Genomic DNA, 15,244 nt, shown 5'->3' on the forward strand with positions numbered 1-15,244 from the left:
TAGCCTGCTGTTGTGGGTAAAAGGAATGTCTATTATAAAAATGGAGAAATGACAAAAGAAGAGCAAGTTCAAGACACGGTAATTGGATATTAGACTCCTACTCCTGCTCAGTGCCCTTTTCCTTTCCAGAGATAATAAGGATGGCCCACAGTTGGGTTTTGCATTGCAGAGATTGGGATAACCTGGTTGTCTTGCTGTTAGTAGATGGAGCAATTATCCTTTTGGAAGTGTGTCCTCTGGGACCTTTATTGCTACCAAAAGCCTTGACAACCAGCTTGAGCTCTGAGATGGCTGACAGTGAAAGAGGGAAGCAAGACATTTTTTAGATGCCAGAAAAGCTGAAATTCAGATTGCAGCAGAACAGATGCCATCAATTTTTATTTTTATACAAATATGCTGAACTCCATCCTTTTCTTCAGGCTACCTTGCCATGGGGGAGGGTTCATGATGTTCAGCCATTTATTTGTCTCTAGCCTCACTGTTCACAGAGAGAGGTGTGTCCCTTTGATTGATGACACAATTGCTTCAAAGGGCATTGTTGTCCAGTAGTATAAGGAGATCTATGTATTCTAAACCATAGAGATGCAACTTTGCTCTGAGAGGGGAGAAAGCATCTGTGATTGCAAAGGAGAGCCCAATGTAATTCTTCATCCTCTTGCTAAGCTGCAGGGAGCTGGTGGCTCCCTTTGTCAGGTCCTGTGTCTGGATTGCCTGAGTACCTACTACATGCCAGCATGGTCAGAGGCCATGTCTCTGGTGTGCTTCTTCTTCTCAAGGGGCCACCCACTGCAGGGATATGAAGGCACCAGATCTCCAGTTGCTGATATTTTTCTTTCTGCAATCTTGATGGTGTGCTGGTTTGAAGCTATTATGCACCCCAGAAAAGCGATGTCCTTTAATTCTCATTCAGAATTACTGGGTGGGATCTTTTTGATGGTTTCCATAGAGGTGTGACTCACCCAGTTGTGGGTAGTAACTTTTGATTAGATGGCTTCTTGGAGATATGTCTCTACGCATTCAAGATGGGGTTGCTTACTGGAGCCCTTTAAGAGGGAACCGTTTTTGAAAAGCTTTAGAATCCAAAGAGCCCACAGAACCAACAGAATCCACGCTAACCAGAGACTGTTGGAGATGAAAAAAGAAAACAATCCGTGGGAAAGCCTTGAAGAAGTTTGGAGAGAAAACCAGCAGACTTTGCCATGTGCCTTTCCAGCTGAGAGAAAAACCCTGAATATCATCGACCTTCTTGAGCCAAGGTATCTTCCCCTGGATGCCTGAATTTGGACATTTTAATAGCCTTAGAACTGTAAACTTGCAACGTAATAAATTCCCTTTTTAAAAAGCTTTTCCATTTCTGGTTTATTGTATTCTAGAAGCTTTTGCAAACTACAACAGAGAGCTTCACCAAGTGAGGACCCCCAGACCATCAAATATGGGCCCTGGCCTTCTGAACCTACACAGAGGATCCAGAGGGAAAGCCAGCAGCGGTCATCCTAGCTGGTCTGGTACATAAAATGGCACCCACAGTCTTTGGAATCTGCCTTTTCAATCAAAATCTCTTTCTGGCTCCAAAAGGAAGGCCTTTTTCTGCTTTTCTGGGCCTTTAGGGAGCAAGAATCTAGCAGACTTTTCTGATGACTTTTTACAATCATAGTAGGCAACATAGGATACCAAAAACCCAGAGAAGCTAAAGGGAAAGCCGCACTGCCCACATCCTAGGAAACTGTTAAGGACGTAACAGCACTCTGACCATTTTGGTGGCTGCTGGAGATCATGTGTCCCCTCTGTTTTAGGCAAGACCACAGGCAGGGGCCATGACTCCAGATGGGGATCATCTGAGGTCCCAGCCTGGGTTCCTTGGTAGCAGCTTTCAGCTACTTTTGCCACATAAAGGGTCTTGTTGTCTTGTGCCTTTGTTTGCAAGTGGAAGAAGGACCTGGCAGATCTGCATTTAGGCAGAATTCTTTTACTCAGAGGGACCCCTCAGATTGCATAAGGTTCAGGAACCACAAAATTTGGATCCACCACTGACAGAATGGTGTGATTGCTTTGTCTGTATCCATTTTACTGCATTAGTCTTCTTTATTTTTACAAATTGTTTTAGTTTTCTGGGCTTTTCAAACAAATACCATGGAATGGGTTGGCGTAAACAATGGGAATTTATTAGCTTATGGTGTTGAGGATAAAAGAAAATCCAAATCAAGGCAATGGTTTTTTTCCCAAAGTGACTGCCAGCAATCCTTGGCTCCCATGTCATATGACAAAACACATGGCAATGTCTGCTGCTCTATCCCTTCTCTTCCTGGTTTTGTTGCTTTCAGCCTCTTGTTTCCATGGCTTTCTTGCTCTGTATTCATTCTGCTTATAAAGGACTCCAGTAACAGGATTAAGATCTATCCTGGATGAGGTATCACACCTTAATGGAAGTAATCTCAGCAAAAGGTCCTTCTTACAATGGGTTTACAGCCACAGGCATGGATTAACTTTAAGAACGTGTTTTTCTGGGCATATGTAGCTCAAACTACACATCAATGTTCTGCATTTTTTATCTTTCAGCTTCTTAAATAGAGGTTAGTTTCAAGGCAAGCCTGATCGAAGAAGGAAGCTGAGTTGCCTGTTCATCCATTCCTGAATTCATTGAACCCCATCTATGTGCCAAACATGGGAAGCATAGGTAGAAAGAGAGTCAAGGTCTCTGCCATCAAGGAGCTTGTATTCTTGTGGGGGGAACATATAATCTGTCATCATGTTAATAAATGTGAAATTATGACAGTGACAAGTTCTCTAAATGAAAGGTCCACAGACCCTCAACACCCTATACAGAAGGGGTTTGTCCTGACCTGGGGTTCAGGAAGGACTCCTGAGGAAGCAATTTCCTTCTCAAATCTTCTGGTTCCTGCAAGAATTCTCTCTTCATAGCCATATGCTAGGCCTGATCCCAAAGACAGTCACATTATACAGAGTCCAGCTTTATATATATATATAAAAAATACAACACACTGTCTCTGGCAAGCCAGAGGAAGGGCCACACAGCAAGAGCACAGAGAAGCTTAGTGTAGACATCAGCTATACCATAGTTCTGCATTTCCCCATTCGACAATCCATCTGATAACAAGTTGAAGTAAACCTGTAGAACTTTTCACTCTCTATGGGAATATGGACTCATCTGTGGTATTCTCCTTCAGCCTCAACTAGTACAATGTTCCTAAATCTCCTTTTCTTTCCTGATTTAGCAGGCTTTCCACTTGACCTCGGCAAAAGAGGCTGCCTGATGCAGAGGAAAGAGAATATTCTTCAGAATTAGACAGGATTGTTTTCAGATCCTGATTCTGCTACTTCCAAGTGTGATCTTGGGTAAGTCATTGAACTTCTTTGATCCTGAATTTCCTCATGTGTTATTTAAATGTAAAATTCAATGATTTCTAGTGTATTTACTGAGTTGGGCACAATCATCATAATCCACGTTTAGAACATTTTCTTCATCTCTTAAAGCAACATAATTAAAGGGTTATTATAAGGATGAAATGACATCTTTTTAAAGATGATATAGAGCCTGTAACATAGTAAATGCTAAAAAAATGGTCTGAAAAGGTGACGTCAGCAAAAATGCCAGGGTAAGGAACTCAGAAATTCTACCCATCCATGAAACTAACAAAAAACTGGCAAAACTTGTCAGGATCAACTTTTTTCAGAGCTCTGGAAGTTAAACGAAGGCTTGCAGCAACCCAGGATGCATGTACTAATTATCAGAATGTGTGTGTGTGTTGCATCTGCATCCATCTTACTTTGGCTAAGCCACTTGCCTCAAACACTGCCCTCTGAGCAGCAGTTTCCAACCCTGGAGCAAAAACTCCCCCAGAGCCCAAACCCTCATCTGTGGGCTATCACTCCCACCATCCATACACCTCATCCAGAACCCACAGCTGAACCCAAATGATAATTTCATCATCCCCAGGACCATCCTTGGAGCCCCAGTTTCTTTCCCTTTTTGCACGTGTTTGCCCTAAAATAAGCAATCATTGACTCTTGCGGGATATCCAACCTTCACCCCTGGACCACAATAAAAGCAGCAGCCAACAGGTCCCACTTGCTCTGCTTCTATGCTCCCCACCTGCTGGTTGAGCCACCAGAGCCAATCACGCCTCCTCTTTACCCTTCATGGCCACTCTCTTTCCCTGGGACCTGTGAATAAGAAGCTATCTTTTGTCATGCATTATGGTCTTGGTTTCCTCTTGTATTGCACCTGAACTCCACCCCCACACAAATTTAAAATCCAATTTAACTAATTCAAAATAGGGCATTTATTCAAGGAAAAAAGAAGGAACAAAAACAAAACAAAAAAAAAACACACAGCAGCTGAATCTTAGTAAGAATAGCAAGCTTTGTGTTTTCATTTACCCTAGTCCCATCCCCTATTACCCAGCTCAGAAGGAGTCTTCAAAATTACAGCCCACATTCTCAGTTCTGGAGGAGCAGAATAGACTTCATTTACAAAGCATTGTCTTTTATTTTATCTCTCTGGTGGTTCCCTGGAAAATCCATTTAAATGACTTGTCTTTATTTCACCTTACTCAGAACTCATGTAGTGCTAAAGCCACTATCCTGTGGGCATTTGTTGGCATTATTGATAGATAAATGTTTTAGTTTCTGCTGCCTGAGGCAATGGATAATAGTTGGGGCAAACAATAGACTAACCTAAAAGTTTAGGAGGAAAGGCTGAAGAATGAGCTGTCCATAAGGGTTTTGAAAAGCTCCAACAATTAAGATTATCCAATCTGAGGAGCAGAAAGAAAAAGAATGAAGAAAATTGAACAGAGCCTCAGAACCTGTAGGACACCTGCCAGTGTACCAGCATACACACAATGAGAATTCCAAAAGGAGAGGACAGAGAGAAAATGACAGCAAGGATATTTAAAGAAATGTTGAGCAAAAATTTTCCAAATTTGTGAAAAGCAATAATCTGAACATCCAAGAATCTCAGCAAACTCTGAATAGGATAAACTCACAGACATCCTTACCTGCACATTTCATAAAGTATTGCAAGACAAAGGTAAAAAGAGAATCTTGAAAACAACAAGAGAGAAGTGATTTATAGCATATGATGGATTCTCGATGAGATTAACCATGGAGGCCAGAAGACAGAAAAAATAAAAAAACCCTGCCAACTAAGAATTCTATATCTTAAAAACTATCCTTCAACAATGAAGGAGAAATTAAGACATATCCAGATAAACAAAAACCAAGAGAGCAAATCTGCTGTATAAGAAATGCTAAAGGAAATCCTTCAGGTAGAAGTTATAGGAAACTGGACAGTAATTCAAATCCTCATGAAAAAATAAAGGGCTCCAATAAAGATAATTACATAGACAAAGATAAAAGCTTTCCTATTTGATTTGAAAGACGACTGCATAAAGAAATTATTGTAAATTATATGTTGAGGGCACACAGTGTATAAAAGTATTTTGTGACAATATCAGCATAAACAGGGGGATTTGGAGCTATTTAAGAGTGAAGATTTTTTTATACTACTGAAGTTAAATTGGTATTAATTGTTACAAATTAAGATGTTCTTTGCAATCCCCAGGGAAATCACTAAGAAAATCAAAAATATATAAAAAAAGAAATGTCAATGAAATAAAAATGTTACACTAGAAAATACCTATTTACCATAAAATGAGAAAATGAGGACCAAAAAAGCATGATAAACGAAATAAATAGCAAAATAGCAGAAGTATGTTCTTTCATACAAGTAACTACTTTTAATGAAAATGGATTAAACTTTCCAATTAAAAGGCAAAAATTGACAGAATGGTGACAAAAACATAATCCAACTGTATTCTGTCTATAAGAGACTCACTTTAGATCCATAAATAGAAAAAGGTTTTAATTTAATTATTTATTAATACTTAATTATAACTACCAATACCACCAAAACATATTACTAGTTTTCATAACACTTTTCTTGAAATCTTTTATTGAGCTAAAATTTGCGTAATATAAAATTTACCACGTTAAAGCACACAATTCAGTTATTTTGTTGTAGTCACAATTTTGTGCAATCATAATCACTACCTAGTTCTAGACATTTCTATCACCCTCCAAAAATCTCCATATTTGTCAGCAGTCACTCCCAATTTCCTCCACCTCAAGCCTAGGCAACCAGTACCTACTTACTGTTTGTATGGATTTGATCATTCTAGACATTGCAATATGTGGCCTTTGGGTTCTGCCTTCTTTCACTTTAGCATAATGTTTTCAAGGTTCATCCATATTGCATCATGCATCAGAACTTTGCTCCTTTTTGTTGCTAGATAATATTCCATTGAAGTTATACCACATTTTGTTTGTCCATCTATCGATGGACACTTGCATGGTTTCCACTTTTTGGTTATTGCAAATGATACTATTAACACCGGTGTACAGGTATCTGAGTTTCTTTTTTCAAATTGTCTTAACTGTGTTTGCACATTGGAAATACCTGGAAAGTTTTTAATATATGAATATCTGAGTTTTAATATATGAATATCTGAGTTTTGCCTGTGTGGATTCTGGACATGGTTATGTTTTAAAAGATCCCAAAGGTGTGGTAGAGTGAATTATATCCTCCGATTTAGACATGTTCTTAATCTCAATCCACATTTCTGTGGGTGAACCAATTGTAAATCGGACTACTTGAAGATGCTATTTGAAGTTAATGTGTGGCCCCACTGAACGAGGTTAGATCTTTATCTTTATCTAGATCACTGGAGGCTTTATAAAGGAAAAGAAAAAACAACACTAGGAGGAGCCATAACTCGGAAGTTAATGGAACCCAGAAGAGAAAAGAGAGGACACACTATGTGATAGGAAAATCAAAGAATCCAAGTCTTGTCAGGGAGTCAAAATGCTACTGATTCGAGGAGGAAACAAGCCTTCTAGTCTCTGAAACCAAGATTCAATAAATTCTTGGGGTTGGAATGATCTAAAAATATTAGCAAAGCCAGAACAGGTGACCAAGCTGACAAATAACCTGGTGGTTTCTGTAGTCCCCAACTCCTTCACCTTCTGTTCACAACTTCTATCATGTGGCATTAATGACATTGTCTGAGAGCAGGGACTCAGGCAACCTGGATGCATGGCCACACATACCATCAAGCTGCAGGTGCATGCTGCTCTCTGACTGGATGTGGAAGTGTGGGGTTTCCATGGGCAATATATGAAGCAGAGAGCATGAGCTTTGACAGGTGCCTTTATGGAGACAGTAGTTTTCACGATTAGCTATCTGTGTGAGTATATAATGCATTTGTAATGTTAATTTGTAAAAGGATTTATTTTGTCGAATGCATTTATTTTGTGTGATTTGCCTTAAGAATATTTGAATGCATTTGCAGCAGATGACAAAAACCAGGACCTATTTTATTTTATCAGGCATATAATTGGTTTGGATGGCAAAATGATGTTTGATTGACCAATATGGGATAATACAACCATAGCTGATTGTCACAGTCTCTACACATGCTGATGGGATATATGTGTGTAACCACTGTCTACCCACCTTACATACATGAGCAAATGGGCAACTGCTAAATTCTGGCCTCAAGTCTACAAAGCATAAAGCAAACCAACTTTCTAAGCCAAGAAAAAACAACACATGGGTTGCCAAGATTCACAAAATTGATACTCTGTGACTTCTATGAAATTATGCTAAGGATTTGGCCTGAAGTCATCAGAATCTGTGATGATGGAAGACCCATCTGAAAATTGCTGCTGGCAGTTCTTTAAAAAATGTTTTCAATATGGTAGGGGGTATGTTGCCAATTTACGACAAATTTCCCGGTCAAAGAGGTTGGTGAGCAAATGAAAATCCCCTGACCCTCTCAGCAAGAGCTCAGCTTGTCAAGATTAAGAATTGCTTAGAGCAAGAACACTTTTATGACGGCCTTATGACTGAACTTCACTGTCATGCGCAGCAGTTACATTGTGGAGAGCTGAGAGAGTGCTTAATCTTCTTAAAGAAGATGTGCTAGAATAGTTACTTCTTCTGGGTATTGATGTGTTGAGGTGTGTGGATGGGACGAGCCATAACCTTAGTTCTATTTCTGAATCTGCCACTTGTGTCTCCATATGTGAATTTGAAAGTCAGCTTTCTTCCATGCAGCAGCCTTTATGAAATATCTCTGTGTTCAAAGAAAATGTGATGTGGTTGTTGCCCTTGAGATGCTTGTACTACAGCAGGAAAGGGGTAAAAAGGAACAAAAAGTGGGGCAAATGGCAAACAGATATTGAAAAGATAGACCTAATATAGAGCCATATAAATAATTTTGTTAGATATTAATGCATGCAACATTTGAATTAAAAGGCACAAGTTATCAGAATGGATATAAAAAGCAAAACCCAGCTATATTCTTTCTATAAATGACAAACTCTTAAATATAAAGACTTAGGTTGAAAATAAATAGAAAAAGTTAAGTCATGCAAGCAGTAAGCATAATAAGGCTGGAGTGGATGTATTAATGCCTCCTGAAAGAAATTTCAAGAATTGAAATAAATTAAAAATAAGATATTAAGGAAAATCCAAAATACCTGGAAATTAAACAACATAATCCTGAATAATCTATGGGTCAAATAAGAAATCACAAGGGAATTCTGAAAATACATTGAACAGAATGATTATGAGATACAACCTATCACAAATTGTGAGGTTCAATTAAGACAGTGCTTAGAGGGAAATTTATAACTTTAAATTCTTATACTAGAAAAAAGAAAGTAGTGTAAAATCAGTGGCCTGAGATTCCATCTCAAGAAGCAAGAACAAAAGAAAAAAATAAACCTCAATTAAATAAAAAGTAGGACACAATAAAGAGCAGAATTCAAAAAAGCATTAAACAAACAAACAACAATAGAAGAAATTAACAGAGCTCAAATCTGGTTTTTTAAAAAGAATTTTTAAAAAGATAACTCTATAGCTGGACTGATCAAGAGAACACAAATCACCTATATCACTAATGAAAGAAGGTTTATCACTGGAGACCCTATAGATATTATAAATATAATATAAGAGAATATAAGGGAAAACTTTTTACCAATAAAGTGGACAACATAGATGAAATGAAAAATTCCTTGAAAAATGCAACCTGTCAAAATTTACCCGAGATGAAACAAAATCTGAATATCCCTGCATTAAGTAAAGAAATTGAACTTGTCATTAAAACTCTTCTCATAAAGAAAACTCCCAAGTTCAGATGATTTCTCTGGTAAATTCTATAAAGCATTTAAAGAAGAAATAACACCAGTATCATACACTATTTCAGAAGATAGAAAATAACTCTTCCATTTCATTTATGAGGCCAACATAACTCTAATTAAAGTATGACAAAGAAATTACAAAAAAATAAGATTACAGACCAACATCCCACAAGAACATAGACTCAAAAATCCTTACCAAAATAGTAGCAAATCAGATCAATCAATATATAAAAAAGGACAACACATAAAACCAAGTAAGTTTTATCCCAAGAATGTAAGGTTGATTTAACATTCCAAAATTAAAACAGAAGAAACACCATATGGTCATTTCAATAGATGCAAAGAAAGTATTTGACAAAATCCATGATGAACACTCTCAGCCAACTGAAAAGAAAAGAGAACTTCCTTAATCTGATAAAAGCCATCTATGAAAAACCAATGGCTAACATACTAAATGGTGAAGGACTTCCCCTCTAAAACCAGGAACAAGGTAAAGGTATCTACTCTCCCTCCCTTTATAAAACATTTTACTAGAAGCTCTAAAAACAGCAACAAGGTGGGAAACCTAAAGTTAATAAAGATCAAAAAGAAGTAAAACTGACTCTGTTTTGCAGATGACATAATTGCCTACTTAGAGAAGCCTAAGGAATTAGCAAAACAATTACTAGAACTAATAATGAGTTTAGCAAGGTCATGTGATACAAGGTAAACATACCAAATAAATTGTATTTTTAGGCACTAGCAGCAACCAAATGGAGCATAATTTTTAAATATTCTATTTACAATAATTCCAAAAGACTGAAAACACTTAGGGGTAAATTTCACAAAAGATATGCAGAACTTTTCATTGAAAACTGCATAATATGGCTGAGAGAAATTAAAGCACATCAAATTAAATGAAAAGATATACTATGTTCATAGACTGGAATATTTAAAGCTGTTAATATTTCAGTTTTTGCCAAAGCGATTAAACATAATCCCAATTTAAATTCCAACAGGCGGTGCATGGGTGGTTCAGTGGTAGAATGCTAACCTTCCATGTGGGAGACCTGGGTCCGATTCCCAGACCATGCACCACACTCCCCCCCAAAAAAAATTCCAACAGGAATTTTGTAGAAGCTGAAAAGCTGATTGTAAAATGTGATTAAAAATGCAAGTGGGGCGGGCCGCGGTGGCTCAGTGGGCAAGAATGCTTGCCTGCCGTGCCGGAGGACCCCGGTTCGATCCCCGGTCCCAGCCCATGTATTAAAAAAAAAAAAAAATGCAAGTGGTCTAAAAATAGCCAAGGCAATTTTAACAAAGAGCAGATATTGGAATGTTTACACTATTTCATTTTAAGAGTTATGATAAATTTACTGTGATCCAAATAGTGTGGAATTGGTATACGTATAGGTGTGTAGATCAGTATAACATTGTTGGGCCCAATTTGCTAATATTTTGCTTATATTTTGTTGAGGAATTTTGCATTCTCCTTTGGGTTGAGGAAATTCGGTTTGTAATTTACTTGTTTTGGAATTATTTTGTCTGATTTTGTTTCAGAGTTATGACAGCCTCATAAAATGATTTGAGAATGCTCCCTCCTTTTCTAATTTCAGGCAGAGATTATGTAAAACTGGTGTTATATTTTCTATAAGTGTTTGGCAGAAGTCATCACTGAATCCCTCTGGAAGTGATTTCTCTTTTGGAGGTTTTTAAATTACAGATTCATTTTCTTTAATGTGTATAGGACTACTTAGATTACATATTTCATATTGGATGAATTTTTGTAGGTTCTGGCTCTCAAGAAATTGGTCTATTTAATCTAAGCTGCGTAATATATGTACATAGAGTTGTTCATGCTATTCCCTTATTTTCCATTCATTGGCTATAGGGCTATCCCTTTTTTATTCTGAAATTGACCATTTCTTTTCAGGCCAGACTCTATTTTTAATTACAAAAGTTGTAGGTTTACAGAAAAATTGTGCATAAAATGCAGAGTTTATATATACCACCCTATTATTAATGCCTTGCATTAGTGTGGTACCTTTGTTACAATCCATGAAAGAACACTTTTATAATTGTACTATTAACTATAGTCCATGGTTTACATCAGGGTTCATTATTTATGTGCTATTTTAAAATTTTATTTCATTTTTATTCTAGTAACATATATACAATTAAATTTCCTCTTTTAATCGCATTCAAATATATAATTCGGTGCTATTAATTACATTCACAATGTTGTGCTACCATCACCACCTTCCATTACCAAAACTTTAAGATCACCCCAAAAGAAACTCTCCAGTTTAAGCATTGACTTCCCAGGCCCATTCCTCAACCCCACCCTGGCCCCTGATGACCTTTGTTCTAGTTTCTGTCTCTGAATTTGCTTATTCTAATTATTTTATGTCAGTGAGATCAGACAGTATCTGTCCTTTTGTGTCTGGCTTATTTCACTTAACATTGTCTTCAAGGTATGTTCTAGTGTGCTAGCTGCCAGAATGCAATATACCAGGAACAGAATGGCTTTTAAAAAGGGGAATTTAATAAGTTGCTAGTTTACAGTTCTAAGGCCAAGAAAATGTCCAATTAAAACATAGAAATGTCCAATCATAGGTATTCAGGGAATGATATCTTGGTTCAACAAGGCCTATGAAATTCAGGGTCTCTCTCTTTCAAGTGAGAAGGTACATGGCAAACACAGTCGCAGTTTCTCTCTCAGCTGGAAGGGCACATGGTGAACATGGCATCATCTGCTAGCTTTCTCTCCTGGCTTCCGATTTCATGAAGCTCCCCAGGAGGCGTTTTCCTTCTTCATCTCCAAAAGTCACTGGCTCGTGGAGTCTGCTTCGTGGTGCTGCAGCATTCTATGCTCTCTCTGAATCTCTCATTCTCCAAAATGTTTCCTCTTTTATAAGACTCCAGTAAACCAATCAAGACCCACCCAAATGGGTGAAGACACATCTTCCCTAATCCAGTTTAACAACCACTCCTGATTGGGTTACATCTCCAGGGAAATGATCTTATTACATACAGTATTGAATAGGGATTATTCTGCCTCTATGAAATGGGATTTTGATTAAAACATGGCTTTTTTAGGGTACATACATCCTTTCAAACCAGCACAAGGTTCATCCATATTGTCATGTTTATCAAAACTTCATTCCTTTTAATGGCTGAATAATATTCTATTGTATGTATATACCACATTTTGTTTATCCATTCACCTGATTATGGGCACTTGGGTTGCTTCCATCTTTTAGCAATCGTGAATAACGCTGCTATCCATGTAAGAATGCAAATATCTGTTCAAAAGTTTTGTTTTGTTTTGTTTTTTTTAAAAAAAAAAAACAGGGGTTCAAAGCAATTGAAAGATTTGCCTAGGGGACCACAGCTGCCAGAGTTGAAACTGGAGCCTGAAGTGCCTGATTTCATGGCCTTCGCACCATGCAGCATTGCTTCAAGAACAGTTACAGAAAATACAACTCAATGATAAATCCATTCCATCAAATCTGATTTTCTTTTTAACATGGGCAGGCACTGAGAACTGAACCCGGGTCTCTGATATGGCAGGAGAGAATTCTGCCACTGAACCACCATTGTCCACCCAAATCTTTTTTTTTTTTTTTTTTTTTTTGCATAGAGAATTGTCCTTTATGGTAACACATTTATTAATTTAGACTCTAACTCAAGCTTACTGGGCAATTTGAGCTTACTAGGCCTAATGACTCCAAGAACATGGACATTTGGGTTATGAGGTATGAGCTGCCTTTGAAAAAGAATATTTGCACTATGAGTGGTCTTTTTCCTGAGTGCCCTCAGCAGCCCTGTCAGGAAGCCACAGTCCACTGAGTATACAGGACACTGACAGTCAGGAACTGGCCACAGGAAAACCAGAGGGGGAACAGTGTTTTCTGACAGCCTCACCCCCCCCCCACCCTACCGCCCACCTATTCTTTCAGACCCCTTCCTCCTCCTTAGCTAATCTTTTCTCCTGGTGCCCTCTTGTTCTTTCTCTACTCTGAGTCTCCCTCCCTGAAGTTTCCTTTCCCCCACACCCTAACCTTAACAAGCCAGTGCTCCTAACTTCAACTAAAAAACATAAAAGGCATTTTGTGGAAGAATTCAAATAAAAATGTGAAAGAATAGTTTATTAATATCTCTCTACTAGGGGCATTTGCAAGTTAACAATTTTTTTTTTAATTTACAAAATACATTCTCACGTAAAGTAGGCAGGGCTGGTTGTTTCTATGCTACATGCTTACTCAAAGAAATTAAAGTCCCTTGTCCAAGGCTGCCTACTCTGTAAGTTGTAGAGCTGGATCAAAGGTTCTGTTCCACAATCTTTTAGGCCAAAGTTCTTTCATGTATATCATGCCGTCTATGTAGCATAAGTAAGTGTCTAAAAGTCCCTAGTGAGTGATTGTTGAGTGAATGTTGAAATAAAGAACAAGTGGGAGTGAGATAATGTGAAAGAAGGGAGAGAAAAAGGTGAGGAATATTTCCCTAGGGGGCTTTGTGAATTGTGCTTTGTAAATGAAGAAGTAGGGAGGAAAGCTAAATGAAGTTAAGAAAGCTCCTTTTCTCCAAGCACACATACACTCGTCTCCCATATAATACCTATGCTTCAGTCCTCAAAGATATCAGGCCTGTAGATAATTCAAGTGTTTATTTTTTTTTGCTTTTTTCCAAGAACTAAGAATCAGTACGATGGTTAGATTCATGTATCAACTTGGCCAGGTGATGGTGCCTAGTTGTCTGGTCAAGGAAGCACTGGCCTCTCTATTGCTGTGAGGACATTTCATGAATCATGAGCACCTTGGTTGCATCCAGGGCTGATTACATTTGCTGTCGGCTAAGGGGAGTATCTTCTGCAATGTGTGATGCTTAATCTAATCACCCATAAGGCTTTTAAGGAGAATTCAGAAGAAAGAACCTCTCCACTTCAGCCAGCCAGTTTCTCTTGGAGAACCTTCATTGAGGACCTTCATTGGACCTGCCAACTCGTGGCTGCCCTACAGATTTTGGACTCTTACTTCCCCACGGTTGTATGAAACACTTTTGCAAATCTCGTATTTACAGATCTCTCCTGTTGGTTCTGTTTCTCTAGAGAATCCTGACTAATACATACAGACAGGTAATTTTAATTTGGGGGCATGAAACCCTGATGAGTACCCTAGAATTTTAAAGTAGGAAGAGAGCCTATTAATTATCTAACCCAGTGGGTCTTTGGGATGGGTGCTTTAGCAAGGGCTGTTGCTACCCTTGAAAACCGTTCCTTTTAGCCCGGCTTCATTTTGTGAAGATTCCTGATCCTTCCATTTCTGCGAGTCCTTTTGTGGGTTAAAAGCCAGGTGGAAAGTAGGGGCGGGAAAGGAGGTTTTGTTTTTGCTTATGTTAAGTTTGTAAAGATCACTCCACCAAAGTTTCAAGAGTGACTTAGCCATTATATACAATGTCTCCCTCAATTTTCCAGGTCTGGAATTGCTTTTGGCAAAGATTCTTCTCCAAGGTTGACTCTGACAGGGTTGGTATTACCAGTTCTCAATGACTCGAGAAACAAATGAGAAAGGTAGGGGAAGCATGGCTTTATCAACCAGTATTAGTGACATTTCCATAATTATCCACTCTCTGAGCTGGTGGAATGAAACCCTCAAGGATAGGATTAACTGTTGTCATTCCAGGATGAACTGTTCTTTTTTTCTAAGCCATTTAATCAAAATATAACATTTGATTTAATATTTCATTAAAGAAAAATCCAAAAAACACCTCTGAGTAAAGATAGTGACACATCATAAACTCCAAAATTTAACAGACCTCCACACTACTATAAATGTTATGAAATTCATAACAAATTCAGAGTTGACTTAAATTTTAAGGCCATGCTGGTATTGAGTTAGCTTGATGATGTTATTTTGTGTGTGCTTTTTAATTTTTTCCCCTAAAAGGGAAATTATTTATTAAAGAAAAGTCACCTGTGAGTTACTCTACACTTTAAATTAATGTGTTTGACATTAACACGGGATTGAAACATGCTTCA

This window comes from Tamandua tetradactyla, chromosome X, assembly GCF_023851605.1.
Source record: "Tamandua tetradactyla isolate mTamTet1 chromosome X, mTamTet1.pri, whole genome shotgun sequence".
Taxonomy (NCBI): domain Eukaryota; kingdom Metazoa; phylum Chordata; class Mammalia; order Pilosa; family Myrmecophagidae; genus Tamandua; species Tamandua tetradactyla.